The 19,294-nt window shown below is 38.6% G+C and overlaps 1 pseudogene; it reads left to right on the top strand.

The window, feature by feature from the left end:
- Window positions 1-654: 654 nt before the first annotated feature.
- On the top strand, window positions 655-1,397 carry LOC132007698 (peroxiredoxin-1-like; annotated as a pseudogene).
- The last annotated feature ends 17,897 nt before the right edge of the window (window positions 1,398-19,294 follow it).

Raw genomic sequence — 19,294 nt, 5'->3', positions numbered from 1 at the left:
AATATCAAGAGGTTTCCCTAATATTAATGGCTTGCTGCTCTTGCCTTTTATCTTACTATGGAGACAGAATAAATTGCAACTTGAGAAGTTGAGATGAAAGAGTCTGACTCCCTGAAAAACGAGCCCATAAATGAGGAGCTGTAACATCAGGACTGTTGTGAAGCACTTTGCCTCCTACAGTCTGCCACAGGGAAGTGCACTACTTGCATATATGTCCTGCATATCCTTGTAAATCTGTAGCTCCACAATAATTTTCTCACATTTTAATGCTGGTGTAGAATGAAAACCCTTCTCTTTTTTCAGATAGGGCCATGAAGTATTGGAAGTCACAATTAACATGCAGGATAAGTTAATTGCTAAAATAATCATAGCATTTTAATCTAAACTCTTCAATTTGGAGAAGTATTTAGCCCCGAGTCATAACTTTTAGAGACGTGGAGAAATAGAAGTCAAAAATCCTAACCTCCTTTTCAGTATATAATGCAGCTGTCTTCTAAATTGGCCTTCATTTTATTTGGGAGGGCTGGTACAGCATTCCATCTGAGAAATTATTGGCTTCCCCACCACCACCCAGCTTATTACAAAGGAAAACCTGTGGTCTTCTTCCTGGCTTGTCTCCTCTGAGTTTTTGCTGGTAGAGCTGCCAGTAGTAAGATGTCTTCAGGAAATGCCAAAATTGGGCATCCTGCCTCCAACTTCAAAGCCACGGCTCTTATGCCAGATGGCCGGTTCAAAGACCTCAGCCTATTTGACTACAAAGGAAAATACGTTGTGTTCTTCTTTTACCCTCTTGACTTCACCTTTGTATGTCCCACGGAGATCATTGCCTTCAGTGACAGGGCAGAATTTAAGAAGCTAACTGTCAAATGATTGATGCTTCTGTGGATTCTCATTAAACACACCCAACAAACAAGGAAGATTGGGACCCATTAATATTCCTTTGGTATTAGACCCCAAGCATGTACCATTGCTCAAGACTATGGAGTCTTTTTTTTTTTTTAAGATTTTATTTATTTATTTGACAGACAGAGGTCACAAGTAGCCAGAGAGAGGGGGAAGCAGGCTCCCCACTGGGAAGAGAGCCTGATGCGGGCCTTGATCCCAGGATCCCGAGACCATGACCTGAGCTGAATCCAGAGGCTTTAACCCACTGAGCCACGCAGGCGCCCCAGGACTATGGAATCTTAAAGGCTGATGAAAGCATCTCGTTCAGGGGCCTCTTTATCATTGATGATAAAGGTATCCTTAGGCAGATCACTGTAAATGATCTACCTGCTGGCCGCTCTGTGGATGAGACTCTGCAACTGGCTCAGGCCTTCTAGTTCACTGACAAGCATGGGGAAGTGTGCCCAGCTGGCTGAAAGCCGGGAAGCCTTCCTCTAGAGAGAATGGCCTGAGCTGTGTTAGGGGACAGGCCAACTTTGATGTACAGCAGTAGGGCATCACTTTTGATCTTTTGTTGTTTCTATTAAACTTGAACCAAGGGGGGGGGGAGGAAAACTTGTGAGCGATGGAGTTTCCTGAACATGGAGTTTGTAAGTGTTCAATAGATGTTTGTTTGATAAATGAGCGCACTGGTTTAGGCACTGGGCTAAAAACTGTAAGTATGGAGATGCATATAGCATAGTTCCTATTTTTTAGTATACGTTATGGTGAAGAGAGAACATGTAAGCATACTGTAATGAAATTTCGTAATGCCTTGCTGGGGACATAGAATGTTTCAGCTGCAAGAAGGAGCACTAAATCTTGATTTGGAAGGAAAAGGGAGGGTTTTGAGGGAAATTGAAGTAGATGAGGTCATTAAGGTATACTAGAAGTTTATATTTTCTTGAAAAGCACCTAGTTATAAATAACTTTTCTTGGGGTAAAGGTAAAGATAAGATAAAATAAGACTGAGGACATGAGTTATATTACTGCTGCTCTTAGTTTATCTCTAAATATTATCTTTATGAAACCAAACAGGCATGACAAGTGTGTTGTAGTTGTTGTTGTTGATTAGTCTATGTGTATGTGTGTATGTGTTTTGTTTTGGAAGCACTGTTGACACAAACCTATTCCATTATTCAGTTATGATGATTTTATTAATACACCAATATACACTGATTAATATGCTGACTGGTGAGCTGACCCAGAAAGCATAAAATGACTTGTTTTTCCTTTTACTATTTATGTTTTTATGACTATATCCTTTGATCCAGGCCTTATATTCCTCCTTGAATGACTAGATATTCATACATATCCCTCCCTGGTTCTTCTTCCTCTTCCTAAAGGATTAAAGTTGGAGTGCTCCAGAGCTTAGAGCTTGGTTCTCCTCTCTTTGATATCTACCCACATAAATTCTGTGATTTCAGATCTACCGATTGAACTATTCTCTGTATGCTATTGTTTGCCAAGCTTACATCTGTGGTTTTCACATCCCTTTTGAGCTTCACACTCATATATGCTATTGCCTACTTGACATTTCCTCTTTTCCAAAACTGAATTCTGAAATTCTTCCCAAGAACTATTTCTTTGTGTCAGTTAATGGCATTCACCCAGTTGCTCAGGACAAATGTGTTGTCATCTTAGATTACTCTCCTCACCCTTGCCACCATCTAGTGCATCAGCAAATCCTTTTGGCTCTACCATCAAACCATATCCCAAGTTATACTATGTCACCAAAGATTATAAACTAATCCAAACTTTGTCACTCTTAGCACCATTTCTTCTACTAGTTGGAGCAATCATCATTTTTTTTTTTTATATATAACTATTGTAATAGCCCATGCTGGGTAGTTTGTATTAGTTCAGTCTTTGTAGTGGATCAGTTATTGGGATAACAACTTTAAGGGCAGTATTGTGCAATGGGTAGACAAGATGGAATAGAGGCCAAGACCATTGGAAGTGAGAAGGTCAAGGAATTAAGAAGTCAGGGTGTAAAAGAATAATCCATGTGAACTTTGAAATTGCCAAATTAATAACAAGCATATGGCTAGAAAACAACGTAGGGATTCAGGTGCTAAAATCTGAAACATGAAATGAATGAAAGGGGCATCTTTAGTTCCATGTATTTCTACTGTTCTCCACTTATAACTTCTGCTTTCTCATGAATTTCATAACTCTTAGCTGTTCATGGGTTCTCTGTGTAGCCTTTCACATTTAGCTCCTGTTAAAAATGTCATTCCCTGCACTGTTTTTCAGTTCAGATTTCTAAGAACAAGAAACAGGTTGGCTCAACCTATTCCTGTTTGGATAGTCATTTTTTCTTTTCTTTTCTTTTTTTTTTTTTTTCTGTGTGTGGTAGACCACATCATAGTTTACCCTTTAGTCATGCTCCTGCCTGTGATCTGATTACCTGTAGCCAGAGGGCATATGAGGATTGACAGCTTCAGGAATAAAGGGATCATGACCACCTAGGATTGTAACTTCAGTAGAAAGTGGGTTGGGTGTTTTCTCTTATATGCTAAGGCTTTGAAGGCACTTTTGGACATGGAACACAATTACTGCAATCTCTGTATGGTTGTGTCAGAGATTGAAGTAGGGAAATAGCATAGAAGATGTAGGCAGTACCAGGAAGTCATTTTACAAATGACTAATACAGATGCACTGTCATTTCAATTAACAAAAGAAAAATTAAGACTGTATATAACTTTAGTTAGTGTTTGGTGCATCCCAGATATTAAGGTGTATTTTATTGTCTTTCTTTCATTCATTCACCCAATAATTATTTAGTAGCCCCTCTATGCTGGATAGTGGTATGCAATGAGTAGAAGATCCTAGTAAAAAAAGCTTGGAATTCTATTAGGTTGCCCCTGATACCAATAATATCCTACTTGATATCTCATGACTCAGGCCACTTTAACTAGCTCCTAACACATCAAGAATGATCTGCTCTATAAGTGATTTCCTCTTGTTACCTTGCTTTCCTTTAATGTAAATTACAAAAGAGATTAGCACACTTCATAGAAAATTAGAAAGGCTAATTAAGTCAGGAAGCAGTGTTTTGAAGATGAAAATAGTTTCTGTGTATTAAAGTGTTAAGTATGTATGCAACAGTTGTTGGTACAGTGCAGTCTGCAATACTGGTGCCAGGAATGGAAGGCATACCAAAATGCCATACCTAAAATGCTTTTAGATAACAAAAGGTCTTCATTGAAAATTCAAGTGGCACAATAAAGTGCTTGATAGCCTCTGACTTCTAGTAAAGTATTACTCTATTATCAAGTGTATATATATACATATATATATATACACACAAAGATACATATTCAAGATAAAAATGGGATTTAGGTGGAATGAAGTAAGGAACCCCATCTTGGTGCACATCCCAAAATTCAGAATGTATGAAGTAAAAATCTCCTACAGCATTGCTTGATCTTGAGTTATAGATACTAGAACAAAGGAGTTTGAAGGCAGAGTCCACTGGACATCAAAGATGTTCCTGGTGTTGCGAGGAAAAAAAATTCTCAACCATTCAAAATTCTTCTACCTGGTCTAAGAATGGTTTAATGACATGCATTCCTGCTGTATACATGTGAGAAACCTAGGAAAGTTGAGTAACTCCTTGAAATGGCCCAATCCATCACTATCTTCAAAGATGGAAGATGCTGCGTGTGGCAGAGGCCAGTTATTGGAAATTTTCAAGAAAAAGCACTGTAAACAAGGACATGATTGTTATGCAGATTTAAGTCATTGCCTTCCTCATTGATAAGGCTTCCTAGAGATTAAGTCATTCCCCTCTTTCTGGTATATATTTACAAATGGAGATTCCATTATAAATGTAAATGTCTCAGAAATGCGTAACTTCTACTTGGTTCACAGAGCTTCTCATGTGCCTGCAATTTCTCATTAATTACAAGCTTAAAATAATCAGTGTGCCAGAAGCATATCATGTAGTGGCAAAATTTTTCTCCCTACATCAGGATCTGAGAAATTAGGTAAAATGAAGGTTGAAAGTAGGGCTGAGAATATTGATCTGGAGAAGTCCTATAAATACTTCCTGCACAGTTTGTGGTCTCATCAGAGATGGAGAAAACAGATTGAATAAAGACATAGGATTATAGATTATAGATTTTTGCTAATTTATTTGCTTGCTCACTACATATTTATTTATTATATTAAGTGTTATGGGTTGAATTACCTACCCTCCCCCCCCAAAAAAGATATATATTTGCTTGTTTGGAAATACAGTCTTTGCTGATATAATTAGTTAAGATGAGATGCTAGAGTAGAGTGGGCCCCTAATCCAGCTTGACTGGTATCCTTAGTATCCTTAGAAAAACTGGCCATGTGAAGACAGAATTGGAGTTACGCAGCTGCAGGGCAAAGAGCGAGTGGCAAAGCTTGCTCACAAAAACTAGGAAACTAGGAGAGAGGCATGGAACAGATTCTTCCTCAGAATTTTCAGAAGGGAACTAACCCTGCTGTCAGGCTCCTAACCTCCAAAACTGTGAGATAATACATTCATGTTGTTTTAAGCTACCCAGTTTGTGGTACTTTGTTATGGCAGCCCTAGGAAACTAATACATCAATATCCAATTATTTATATACATGATCGAGTCTGTGCTCACTGGCTAGTGTAGGACAGGGGTTGGAAAACTTGCTGCAGAGGATTAATATTTCAGGTGGGTGGGCCACATGGTGTCAGTTGCAATTACTCAACTCTTCTGTTAGAGTATAACAGTAGTAACAATGAGTAACAAATGGGCATGACTGTGTTCCAACAAAACTTTCTTTATGGACATGAAATTGGAATTGTATGTAATTTTCATGTCATGAAATATTATTCTTCTTTTGGTTTTATTCAACTATTTGAAAGTGTAAAAATGTGATGCCTGGGTGGCTCTGTCATTCAAACATCTGCCTTCTGCTCAGGTCATGATCCCAGGGTTTTGGGATTGAGTCCTTCATCAGGCTCCTTGCTTAGCAGGGAGCCTTCTTCTCTCTCTGCCTATCGCTTCCCCTGCTTGTGCTCTCTTTCTCTTTCTGATGAATAAATTAATAAAATCTTTAAAAATTTTTAAAAATAAAAATTAAAAATGTAAAGAACATTTTCATCTTGTGGGCCAGATTTGGCCTCTGTGACAACCTCTAGTATAGGAGAAAAAGATAGGTTTTGAGACAGATAGATCTGGCTCTACCACGTCCTGTCTGTCTGACTATCTATCTATCTATCTATCTATCTATTTTTTTTTTTAAAACAAGGCTTATCTATCTATCTTTTTATTTGAGATCGAGAGAGTGTGAGAGGGAGAGAGCACAAAAAAGATAGGGTCAGCGGGAGAAGCAGGCTCCCCGCTGACCAGGGTGCCTGATGTGGGACTCAATCCCAGGACTCCAGGATCATGACCTGAGCTAAAGGCAGTTGCTTAACAAACTGAGCCACCCAGGTGCCCCCTAGTTGTCTAATTTTTTATGTTACTTTACTTCTCTTAGTTTTGGTTGCTGCCCTTCCAAACTAGAAATAGTTATGATTTCTTCAAAGCGCTATTAAAAGAATAAATTTGCTTTTAACAGAATTGGTTTCATGGGCACATCATCTGTGTGATCGCCCAGAGCCTTACGCTTAGGAGGGCCCTGCATTTAGTTTAAGGCTCTGTTATCATCATCTTGAGGTTCTTAATAATTTTGAATAGGTTCCATATTTCCATTTTGCACTGGGGTCTGCGAGTCACGTGGCCAGGGTGGCTCCTAGCACAGACAGAGCGCCCAGAAAGAGTAACGATTTTTATTACTATGCATCGTATTGTATGAGTAAGTGTATATTAATGAAAAGCTAAACCCTATCCTTGGTTAAGGAGCTATGGCTTCTTTGGGAGAAGGCAAGAATATTCTCTCATAAAACAAAAGCTGTAATTTCTAAAAGACAGATATACCTGCATCAGATGAGTAGACTGACGTGAAAAGTAAAGATATAGTGCCCCAATTCTGTAGCATGACAAATTAGCACCCAACTGGAGAGGCTCCACAGACAGCCAATTCATGGGGCTGGGTTGGGGTTGGGGGAACCTAACTACTCTCTTGTAATGAAGGTTTGTGCTATGAAGTAACTTTGGAAATGTGCTGGCTTTGCAGGGATATGTGCACAGAATGTTAAACAAATCCTTGCAGTTGGGTCTTGCGGCAGTCTTTATTTTGAGCAGTGACATCAGAGCATTTATCCAAACACTTGTTTAAATAGAAATGCAAAAAGAGGTGCATTGCAGTGTCTGCTGAGCTGTGTAAATCTTACATTGGTAGAAATCTGGGACTCAGGCTGTCTTGCCAACACAGCACGGAGTCTGACCTACTATTAATTTCTTTGCTCATTGTACGTGACCAAACTGGAGAACTCAGAGCTCCAAATGAATTAGTTGATCACCCAACTGTTTTTTCTCACTTTTCAGAATTATTGCTCAGGTAGAGGCAAGTGCTATGCAATTCATAAATTAAAAATCCACACCATTCTTTTCTTTATATCTGGGAAGACACCAGTATTGGTGAGCAAGTTCCCTTTGATAGTTTTCCAGCGTGTTTGGGTTTGTGTCAAATAGCATTTCCAAATCTTTTGGCCAATATAAGAATTCCAATTGCAGGCTCATAAGCTAAATAAAGCCAGATCTTCCCAGCTTCTATGAGCTTTGGTATGGCTCTGGTCATGAGGGCCTATGTAGTAGAAAGTGAATGTGGTCCAGACAAAAAAGGCTTCTACTCAGAAATCATTCTACCAGTGCCATATATCCAGTCTGAGGAGTGGCTTCAGCCATTGGTTAGATACGTCTTGTTCAGAATTGATGAAATAAAACCATTATGAATGACAACATTTACTAATGTTTATATTAGGAGTTTAAATTATACAGCAATGCCAATAGTGTACAAACCTTACTGCACTGTGGAATTGATGTGAATTTCCACCCTTCCCACCCCCACTAAGGTATTGGTGAATGAAGTGTATTGGTCCTAAACTTAGACAGCTTGGTTTCGTTTGTTGTCGAGATGGCAGGGTTAGCCCTGAGCCACTTTCCTATCCCTTGCTGATTCCCACTGAGCTGGTCACCTCCCTGTATCAGCACACATTCAGGAGTAAGTATACCAGGCTTTACATATTCACATTCCTAGCCAAGAAAGTGGATGAAAAATATACACCTTATTAGCCAACAAGTTAGGAATCTCTGTTCTCTTCTTCCTCTGGCCTCCTTTAATTTTGCATTGAGACACTTTCTGTTGTTCCTTAGCACCTCCAGTATGCATTGCTCAGGGATGGAGAGAGAGGTGAAGATCAAATCAGTCAATTTGGTTTCTCATTAGTAGCTCTGGCAAAAGACTTGCAGGAGGTTTGCAACTAACGTCCAGAATGAGAGGAAATCATCCATGCTATTCCTATTCCTGATTCCCGAGTGAGCAGAAGGCTGGCTGATTTCCTCTTTGCTAAATAGTGTCCTGAGGGCATGAATGCTTTGTAAAAATGCCTGCCTTAGACTGTTTCTACATTGGAAAACTAATCAGTTAGCTGGGATCAAATGAATGTGCTAGTTCAGTTTAAAAGATAATATGAATTTAACAGAAATTTCCCCCTTCCACTTAAATATCTGTGTTTTGGGTTTGTTTGTTTTTTTGTTTTGTTTTGTTTTGTTTTGTTTGTTCAAGTTGATGTTTTTGGCTTTGTTTTGTTTCATTTTTCATATTGAAAAAGCATGACTTTGGGGGGGAATAGCATGAAACTGAAAATAAACAAGTGAAAAAATTAAGTAAATACTGCAGTAATTTTAGATAGTAGTCAGGACTAGGAAGAAAATAAGACAAGTGAGGAGTCTATAGAAAACTGGGGCTGTGATGCTATTTTCGATAAGGTGGTCAGCCTATGGAGGACATGACATTTGATCAGTGATCTGAGAAAGGATGAGAAAGGAGAAACGTTGTGAAGATCTAGCGGCAGCATCTTCCAAGCATAGGGGTGGCAAATGGAAAAGCTCAGAGGCAGCAAAGAATTTTGGCTGCATAAGGAGCTGCAATGAGGACTCTGTGATTGAGGAAGATTGAGGAAGATTGCAGGGAAGAGTCAGAAGAGACTAAATTAGTGGTGCAGACAGAGATGAGGGAATACAGAGTCCTGAGGTCTCTGCTAAGGGTTGGGTTGGAATCTAAGTGTGATGGGAGCCATTGATGAGTCAAGCAGGGAAGTGGCATGGTCTCATTTATGGTTTATCCTGTTGATTGTGTCAAGAACAGAGAAGATGGCAGGTGAGAGGTGAAGTGGGGAGGGGCCAGTTAGGAGGCTGTTGAACTGAGCTCAGTGAGGGATAAAGTGAGAGACATGGACTGAAGTCGTTATGGTGAAGATGGTGACGAATAGCAGGATTGCAGGTCAGATTTAGGGCAGATCTTGATTAGTTATCAAGAGGGTGGAGGACTGAGGGGAAAAAGAGAAGTCACGAACATCTCTTTGGTTAATGGCCTGAGAAACTGTGAACTTTGGATGAGTAACTTGATGTCTCTGAATCTGTGTTGTTTTTTTTTTTTTCTTCAGTGTTACAAGTTTCATTGTTTATGCACCACACCCAGTGCTCCAGGTAATATGGGTCCTCCTTAATACCCACCACCAGGCTCACACATCGCCCCACCCCCTTCCCTTCCAAAAACCCACAATCTGAATCTGTTTCTTAATCCATAAAGTGAGAATTAGCACAGCTACATCCCACAGTCATTCTTGCATTGTATACTTAATGAATGCTATTGACGGCCTCTCACATGTCAGGTGTTTTGCTGTTGCTTTTCATTTTTATCATTAAATTGGCCCTTCACACGTATTCTAGAAGGTTATTAAAGGATATAGTTCCTATTCTACATACAAGGAACTCATGTACAAAGTGTAGAGGTTTGGTATCACGTTGGCAGGTAAGTGGCAAATGCAGAACTTAAATCCATGCCTGTTTGCTTCAAAGCTCATGCTCTTTCTAGTTAAGTGTTACCCAGAAGTCTGATGGCAGACTGACCTTGGAGACCTGACTCTGTCTTAAGGACCTGCAATGCTATAATTGGGAATCTGAACAGGAAGTGAAACTCTCAAGCTTTACAGAAAGTCACAAGCTCAGAGTTGCCCTTTAATCCCCTAGAACTCCTTCAAGGAGATGGAATAGAGAAAGGCATTCTGTTAAAGTTTGCCCAGGATTGTCAACTTTTTAAAAAAATTTTCCCAGTGTAATTTTAAATGCAGTGTTATTAAGCAGATGGGAGCCCACTAGCAGTTCAGCTTAGAAATGCAGAATGCCTAAAATGAGCTGACCCAATGCACCCACTGCCTATTGCATTGTCAGGATAGTTACAAATATTACAAAAACAGATGTTCAGAATGTGAGAATAGCCAAAAACCCCAGAGTCAAATGATGCTGAAAATGGGGATTATATCCTTCTCAAGGCAGAGGTTTCCCTCTGTATAGACTTTGATATGGAATTTAAGAGAGTGTAGAAATGTTCAGTGAACCAAGTTGATCTTTATTTACAGAGAAGAAGCTGAGGGTTTTAACACTTTTAAGTTGTCCAAACATTCCTCCAACAGAGCTCTTTAGCATATATCACGTATTTTTTTCTCCGTCACCATATTTTTCCAACTTCTAGAAGACAAAGGGAAGATATGATGCTCATATCTAGTGCTATATAGAGAGCCTAGTGCTATATAAAATGAGGAAATGATAAAAAGCTTTTTAAGATATAACCTCATGCTTCCCTCTGTCTCCAGGGCAACATTCACATGACCCCAGAAACCAATCTCTCTTTCTTTTCTCCTGCCATCATCCAGAGGCAGAGACTTCCCTGGCTAATATGGCCCTTTGCCTCTCATGCACATTTCCACTTGCATAAATGTCTGTGCCCTGTAATTACTTTCTGCTCTGCTGTGCACTGGTGTGCTGCAACACATAGCCCAGAGCATTCCATAGATTGTTAATGGGCAGAAGTATGGGTCATTGGCCCCGGGTTTCAGCTTCTCATTTGTTTGTTAGTGAAAGACTACAGGTTATCTGATTCAACTGCTTGACTCAGCTACTGAAAAATAAAAGAAAAGAGAGATGAAAGGATACTTTTTCTTAAAGTAACAACCCAATACTAGTAGTATTAGAAGCTGCCTTAGTGGAGATATTAAATCTACTGGAACATTTGTTGCAGGTAGCAATTTGTGGTTTTTTTGTATCCTTTTGGGGCAATAAACTTGGCAAAATGAAGACAAGTGATCATTCTAGGGTAGAAATAACATCACAGCCGAAGATTCAACAAGATTGCCTAGTTATTACAGTGTGTTTTTTCTTCTAAAAATGAAATACTATAGTTTAAAAGACTACTTAGCTGCAATTCCGAGTTACATTAAATGAACATTCCATATCTAAGTTAAGTCGATCTTCAGGGACTGAATTTTAACTAAGAGGTCACAAAATTTGGCATAATACTGCATCAACAGTATTGGCTAATGAAAAAAGCTACTGAAAGGAAAATTATGAACGAGATTATGTAACCACTCTATTTACTGTTAATTCTCATCATTACCTTTTTAAAGATTTTATTTATTTGAGGGAGAAAGAGAGAGAACATGAACAGGGGAAAGAGCATGTGGGGAGGGACAGGAAAAGGAAGAGAATCTCAAGCAGATTCCCTGCTGAATGCCGAGCTTGACACGGGGCTCGATCTCACAACCCTGAGATCATGACCTGACCTGAAACCAAGAGTTGAACCCTTAACCAACTGAGCCACCCAGGTACCCCAAATCCTCATCATTATTGGAGACAGAATTTACAACCTATTGAACCTCATAAATGTTTTCTCTAATGGTTGTTGTCTAATTTGAGGATGAATTTCTGAAAGATTCAGGTTTGTGAGTTCTTTCTTGAAGACACATGGCATTGACAGTTTTGTTAAAATTTGGCTTAGCGTCTTCACAGTAACTTTCTAGCTCTCTGACAACAAACAGGCTAGAGTAAAGCAGTGAGGAAGTCTGACGGCTATGCTTGCCTCACTGAACTAGTTGAGTCTATTATAGAATTGGAGATCTCTCAACATGTAGATGAGGAAATTGAGATCCACACAAGGATAAATTCAGTGTGTCTCTCTATCCCTATCCCTCTATAGATTGACTACCTCAGTCTTTCATTGTCAGGTCTACTAGACAGAAGAGAGTTGATCAATTGTATTTGCTTAGCAGGTGTTTTTGACTATTGTCAGACTTGTTCTGGGAAGCGGAAAGAAGAAAATGCTAGTATCGATGTGACAAGGCAAGATGAGGGTAGGGAAGAAGAGCATTTTTCAAAAGTAAGTAGGCAAGGTAGTCCATCCTTTGTTTTAAAGACATTGCGGAACCCGGTGATGGATATTAAGGAGGGCACGGATTGCACGGAGCACTGGTGTTATAAGCAAACAATGAATCATGGAACACTACATCCGAAACTAATGATGTACTGTGTGGTGACTAACATAACATTAAAAAAAAGAAGAAGAAAAGAAAATGAAAATAAATAAATAATTAAATTACACTGAGGAAAAAAAGACATTGCTGATTATCATACATAAAATGAAAAAATACCTGTTTTCATGAATACGATACAAGCGGCATTATTTTTAAAAAATCTTTTGCAAGTGAGTAGTTTACAGTGTTGTCAAGGAACAACGACACGAACTTCAGAATCTCCAAAGGGTGTTAATTTACAAAAATCTGGTTAAACTTGCAACTTGATCTACCAGATATTGTGGTGTATGCTAGAGATGCAATTTCTAAAAATTTAGGCATACCCTCTCCTCAAATGAAGGAAATCATAAATCTTAATTGTCACCTCACACATTTCCTTTTTCTAAATAAAAGCAAAATCTTGAAAAAATGTAATCCACATTTTTTAAATTATTGAATTCACCCTCATTTCAAAAAGACTGCCCCAGTTCTGTTAAAGCACTCTTCTGCTATATGTTTTACTCCTTTTGCTACTCCCAGAAACTTATAACATGCTAAGGATTTGAAATGATATTTCACAAAACATAGCAAATAATAATCATACACAGCATTTTATTCTTACTGGTTTAAAGAAAAAAAACTGAATTAAAATAATAATAACAATAATAATGATCGTAAAGTCCAGTTTGTATCAGCAAGTTAACAAAAGTAAAGTGATATTAACTGAGGCCGCTGCGGTTAATACAGAATTGGGTCACTCAGATTTTACTGGTGGGAAAGGAACAAGGGCACCCCCTTTTGGAAAGTAATTTAGCAATACATCAAGACCCATACAAATATTTTTATTTGGCCCATAAATTCTGATCCTGGAAATCTGTCACAAATAAATTATCTAACTGGAGGAACAAATATGGTTTAAGACAGTGTTCTCAACCAAAGACAATTTTGTGCCAACCCCCAAAACCCCCCCCCCCCCCCCCCTCCCCCTCCCCCCCACCCCCCATCCAGAGACATTTGGCAATGTCTGAATCTATTTTGTTTGTCACAACTGGAAGAATGTTACTGACAGCTGATGGGTAGAGGCCAGAGATGTTGCTCAACACCTTATAATGCACAGGATAGCCCCCAACAGCAAATTCTTGTCACTAGTGACAAAGTGGGAAACCTTTCTCTAAGGTTCTCCTTGCAGAACTTTGTGTATTTAGTGCTACATTGAGAACAACCTTGATGCTGCTCCCCCCAACAAAGACAAGGAAGTTTAGAGTGTCGAGGTGCATGAATCCACTTGATAAGAGTATTGTGTAGACACTTAAATGGTTGAGGTGGTTTAAACAAAAAAAAATGAAAAAACATTTTAAACATTTTTTTAAGGTTTTTTTTTTTTTAACAATTTTCTTTGTTTATTTGACACACAGAGATCACAAATAGGCAGAGAGGCAGGCAGAGAGAGAGGAGGAAGCAGGCCTCTGGCTGAGCAGAGAGCCCAATGTGGGTCTCGGTCCCATGAGCTGGGATCATGACCTGAGCCGAAGGCAGAGGTTTTAACCCACTGAGCCACCCAGGTGCCCCTTTTTTTAAGTTTTATTGTAACAAAAGTGGAACCAAAAAAAACCTACAGCAATCAGAGCCATACGAGCAGATCATTTAATCAGGAAAGGAAACCCATTGTCATGTTTTAGATTTGTTGAATAAGAATCAGTCTCTTATTCAGGTAACATCCTAAACTGTCCCAAGGGGATCAGACATGTCTATTCAGGGCAAAGGCATCATCTTCTCTCCTACTAATACGTCTGGTCTGAAAAAAGTGCTGATTACATGAAGAGACAATGTACCAAATCAAAGAAAACACCCCAAAAATCTTTATGGATTTTGAGGACATGAAATCTAACCCCATCAATTGTAAACTGAAAGAAGCTCACCTTATTCAGTCTGTTCAAAGAACCAATTAGCAGTAACTCATCCTCAGCAGGATTCAGGACAATCAATTTCTTGTCATCCAGGTCTGCATATCTGAGTAGTACTAGGTCAGAAGGGAAAAAAGGGGGAGCAACATAATTTGGATTGACATCTGTATAGTATTGGAAAATAAAGATGCCCAATCTGAAAACTACTTACAGTGTGTGTGTGTGTACGTGAAGTAAGATGAAGTTGGTATTATGTTTTTAAACTGAACATAAGCAATACAAAAAAACATATAGTAGTGAGCAGAATAATGGCCCCAATCATGTCCTCCTACTAATAGCTGGAACCTGAAATACGCTATGTCACATGGCAAATAAAAATTAAGGTTGCAGATAGAATTAAGGTGGCTTCTTAACTGACCTCGAAGAGGGGAGATTATCCTGGGTTATTCAGGAAGTTATTACAAGAATCTTTTTAAAAGAGAGAGACAGGAAAGTCAGTCTAAGAAGGAGATGTGATGATGATGGAAGCAGAGGTTTGAGTGATATAATCGTTGGCTTTGAAGATGGAAGTGGGGCATGAGACAAGGAATGGAGGCAGTTTCTAGAAGCTGGAAAAGGCAAGGAAACATTCTTTTATTGAGCTTCTAGAAGGAACTTAGCCCACTGACACCTAATTTTAGCCCAGTGAGAACTGTGTAGGACTTCTGAACTGTAAAATAATGAATCTGTGTTGTTTTACATTACTAAGTGTGCAGTCATTTTTTACAGACACAACAGGAAATTAATACAATTACCCCTTTGCAGATATGTGTGTACTCTACCTGCCCGTCTGTGTGTGTATGTGTGTGTGTGTGTGTGTGTGTGTGTTAGGGAGCTCATGGGTCCAGCTTTACCTTCTTTTTCTCATGATGGTCTGTGCCATAGAAAAATGTCACTTTTCCAAGTAATTTTTGTCCAATGACTGGTTATGTGCTTCCCCTGGAATCAAGATGCTCCTCTGGTCCCTATGGGACCCAGTATGCAAATGTCCAGCAAAGACACAGAAAGAGTAACTTTTGAAACTCCTCGCTAAGGGTAACTTCAGTAGACTCAGAGTGATGGAAGTACTTATATTTTGTAATGAATTGTAGGCTTAAACTGTACAGTGTACTAGAAAAAATATAAATTTTTGGAGTCAGACACATCAGAGTTCCTATATCCTTGCATGACTATTTTGAATGACTAAAGGCAAATTATTTAACCTTTGTAGATCGAAGTCACATTGTTTCTTACAGGAAAAGTGACCTGCCCACTATCTTGCTATGGCCTGGACATGTTTAATGTTTGTAATACATAAAAGGGTTTTCTTCCAAATATAAGATACCCTGCACGGTCAGTCTTTGTAAATAGTCATGAACAGCATAGCCAGAGTCATATATCTAATCTTCATATTTGACCATGACCCTTCTTCACTTTAAACCCTTCAGCTGCTTTCTATCATTTATGGCAGCAATTTTCAAAACTTTTCATTTTAGGATCCCTTTACACTCTTAATCATTACGGAGGACCAAAAATATCTATTGTCTGTGTGGGCTATATCTAATTGATATTTGCCATATTAGAAATTTAAAAAAAAAAAGAAATTAAAATAAAAGTAACTATAATAATCCCGTGATAAGTGAAAATAAATATTTTATGAAAATAACTGTTTTTCAAGACATACAAAAAATGAGCAAGAATAGTAACGTTGCTTCATTTTTTTAAATAATATTCTTTAATGTCTGGCTTAATAGAAGACAGCTGGATTTCCATATCTGGTCTTACATTCATTCTGTTGCAATGTATTGTTTTGGTTGAAGCAAATTTTTTAAAAAGTCCAGTTTCCCACAGATACATAGTTGGAAAAGGGAAGATTATTTTATTTGCTTCTTCAGATAATTTTTGTCTTCGATACTCGAAAACTGAACAAGTGGTAGGTACTTAAAAGCTAGTTGCCATATGGACTCTTGGGGCATGTCAGTGAACTTCTGTATTCTGTTTAGTTAAAATTCCTCGGTCTGTACCACATTTTAAGTAGACGCTTTATCCATGCATAGTTTTTTTTTTTTTTATTTTTATTGTGTTGTTAGTCACCATAAAATACAACATTAGTTTTTGATGCAGTGTTCTAAGATTCATTATTTATGTACAACACCCAGTGCTCCATGCAATATGTGCCCTCTTTAAAACCAACCACCAAGCCCACCCATCCCTCCAATCCCTTGCCCTCGTTTTGTCACACCAAACACTGGTCATTTTTTTTATTATTACTTTCAATTAGCCAACATACAGTACATCATTAGTTTTTGATATTGTGTTCAATGATTCATTAGTTGCATATAACACCCAATGTTCATCACAACACATGCCCTCCTTAATACCCATTGTTCAGCTACCCCACTCCCCCACCACCTTCCTTCTACAACCCTGTGTGTTTCCCAGAGTCCAGAGTCTCTCATGGTTTGTCTCCCTCTCTGATTTCTTCCCGTTCAGTTTTCCCTCCCTTCCCCTATGGTCCCCTGTGCTATTGCTTGTGTTCCACATATGAGTGAAACCATATGATAGTCTTTCTCTGCTTGACTTATTTCACTTAGCATAATCCCTTCTAGTTCCCTCCATGTCGATACAAATGGTAGGTATTCATCTTTTCTGATGGCTGAGTAATATTCCATTGCATATATGGACCACATCTTCTTTATCCATTCATCCACTGAAGGGCATCTCTGCTTCTTCCACAGTTTGGCTATTGTGGACATTGCAGCTATGAACATTGGGACATTGGGGTGCATGTGCCCTTTCTTTTCATGACATCTGTATCTTTGGGGTTAATACCTAGTAGTGCAATTGCTTGGTCGTAGGGTAGCTCTATTCGTAACATCTTGAGGAACCTCCATACTGTTTTCCAGAGTGGCTATACCAACTTGCACTTACACCAAGAGTGTAAGAGGGTTCCCCTTTCTCCACATCCTTGCCAACATTTGTTAATTTCTGTCTTGTTAATTTTTGCCATTCTGACTGGTGTAAGACAGTATCTCATCATGGCTTTGATTTGAATTTCCTTGATGGCTAGTGATGTTGAACATTTTTTCATGTGTCTGTTAGCCATTTGTATGTCTTCTTGGAGAAATGTCTATTCCTGTCTTCTGCCCATTTCTTGACTGGATTTTTTGTTTTCTGGGTGTTGAGTTTGAGAAGTTCTTTATAGATCTTTGATACCAGCCCTTTATCTATAATGTCATTTGCAAATATCTTCTCCCATTCCTCTTAGTTTTGTTGACTATTTCCTTCACTAGCACTGGTCATTTAAAAATTTTTGGTTTCCCTAAGTTATGCAGATTTTTAAAATATTGGCCTTTTACATTATAAACATCAAAAATTCACATTTGTTAATATCATCACCAATCTCATTAGAAAAATATTTAGGTATTGGGAAACTGTCAAGCTCACTGTGTTGAAGAGTTTTCCAAAATTTTAAATTTCACCAAGAGCTTTCAATTTTTATTTATTTATTTATTTTTAAAGACTATTTATTTGACAGAGAGAGAGAGAGATCACAAGCAAGCAGAGAGGCAGGCGTGGAGGGGGGTTGGTGAGAAGCAGGCTCTCCGCTGAGCAGAGAGCCCAATGTGGGACTCTATCCCAGGAACCCGAGATCATGACCTGAGCCAAAGACAGAGTCTTAACCCACTTAGCCATGAAGGCACCCCAAGAGTTTTTGAATTTTTAAAAGTTCACCAAGAACTTTGAATTTTTTAATCTTATTATTGGCAATAAACACTATCAGTTGTTTTCCTTGAAGCAATAGGCTTATTTTATTCATTCTTGAGAAAATATCTGCCAAATACCCAATCTGAATGACCATTTTGTCAATCATTCTTTCAAGTAAAAACAATGTTTCATGGACAAGTCAGATAGCTCAGCTAAGAACCCAGTCACACAAGTGCTTTTCCTAGAGATAATCATCAGACTTCAGTTTGCAGAAGTCACATAGAATGTTAACGATATGTATGCTCAAGGTTGAGATTTAATAAAATTAATGATTTTCACTACTTTGTCATGGACATTCCTCAATGCAAGTGGCGGCTCTTCTTTCTTTCTTTTCTTTTCTTTTTTTCCCTTTCCTTTTCCTGCCTTCCTTTGTCTTTCTTTTTTCTTTCTTCTCTCTTCTACTCTGAGTATTTATTTGACAGTGAAGAATAAGAGATGACTAGTGCATTTTGTAGGACACTCTAGTGTTAGTTTTGATTTGTGCTGAGATGATTAGAGTTTTACCCTCATTGCTCTTGCACCATCAGTACAAATGTGAACCCAGGGGGAAAGGTAAATAATGTCTACATATAATTCTGAAAATAGTTCTGGCCTTGCAGACACTTGAAAGTGTCTTGAGTGCTCACATGTGTCTGAGGACCACAATTTGAGAAACCTTCTCTACTGAAAAAATTGTAAGTTCAATAATACTGAAATGCTTCTAGCCCTGAACTATGCTCATTCATGTGTCCCTGCTTTTTCTGATGCCTTTCAGACTCTTTGTGATATATAATGTCATTACACTTGCCTTTCAAGCACCAGGTCATCCTTTGAGATGCAACTCCAACTCCAGTTTCTTCGCACAGTCTTCCTTAAACTCCTCCCTTTTACAGCCTTCCTCCTCTATACCCCTTAGTACCTCCAGCTCATCCTCATCACTCATATTTCCTATCCCAGTAGTCTTCTATCTCCCTCTTCCTCTAAAGATTCTGAGCTTCTTGAGGTAATTAATGATGGTTGTAACCCCACATCATTCCCTGCCTAGACTAGGTATTCAATAAATGCTGTTTGAATGGATGCAGTGATCAATGTGACTACACTCAACCAGACAAGCTTGGAAAAAAATGAACAATCCCAAGAAAACATGTTTCTCTTAAAGTTTTACCACCTGCACCATGAATAGATTTTCAGTTTAACATAGAATTCAACCAAACAACAAAATGATAGGGTCTTCCTTTTA

This window comes from Mustela nigripes, chromosome X, assembly GCF_022355385.1.
Source record: "Mustela nigripes isolate SB6536 chromosome X, MUSNIG.SB6536, whole genome shotgun sequence".
Taxonomy (NCBI): domain Eukaryota; kingdom Metazoa; phylum Chordata; class Mammalia; order Carnivora; family Mustelidae; genus Mustela; species Mustela nigripes.
Note: the sequence above shows the minus strand (reverse complement) of the source record. Positions and strands in the feature narration are given on the sequence as shown.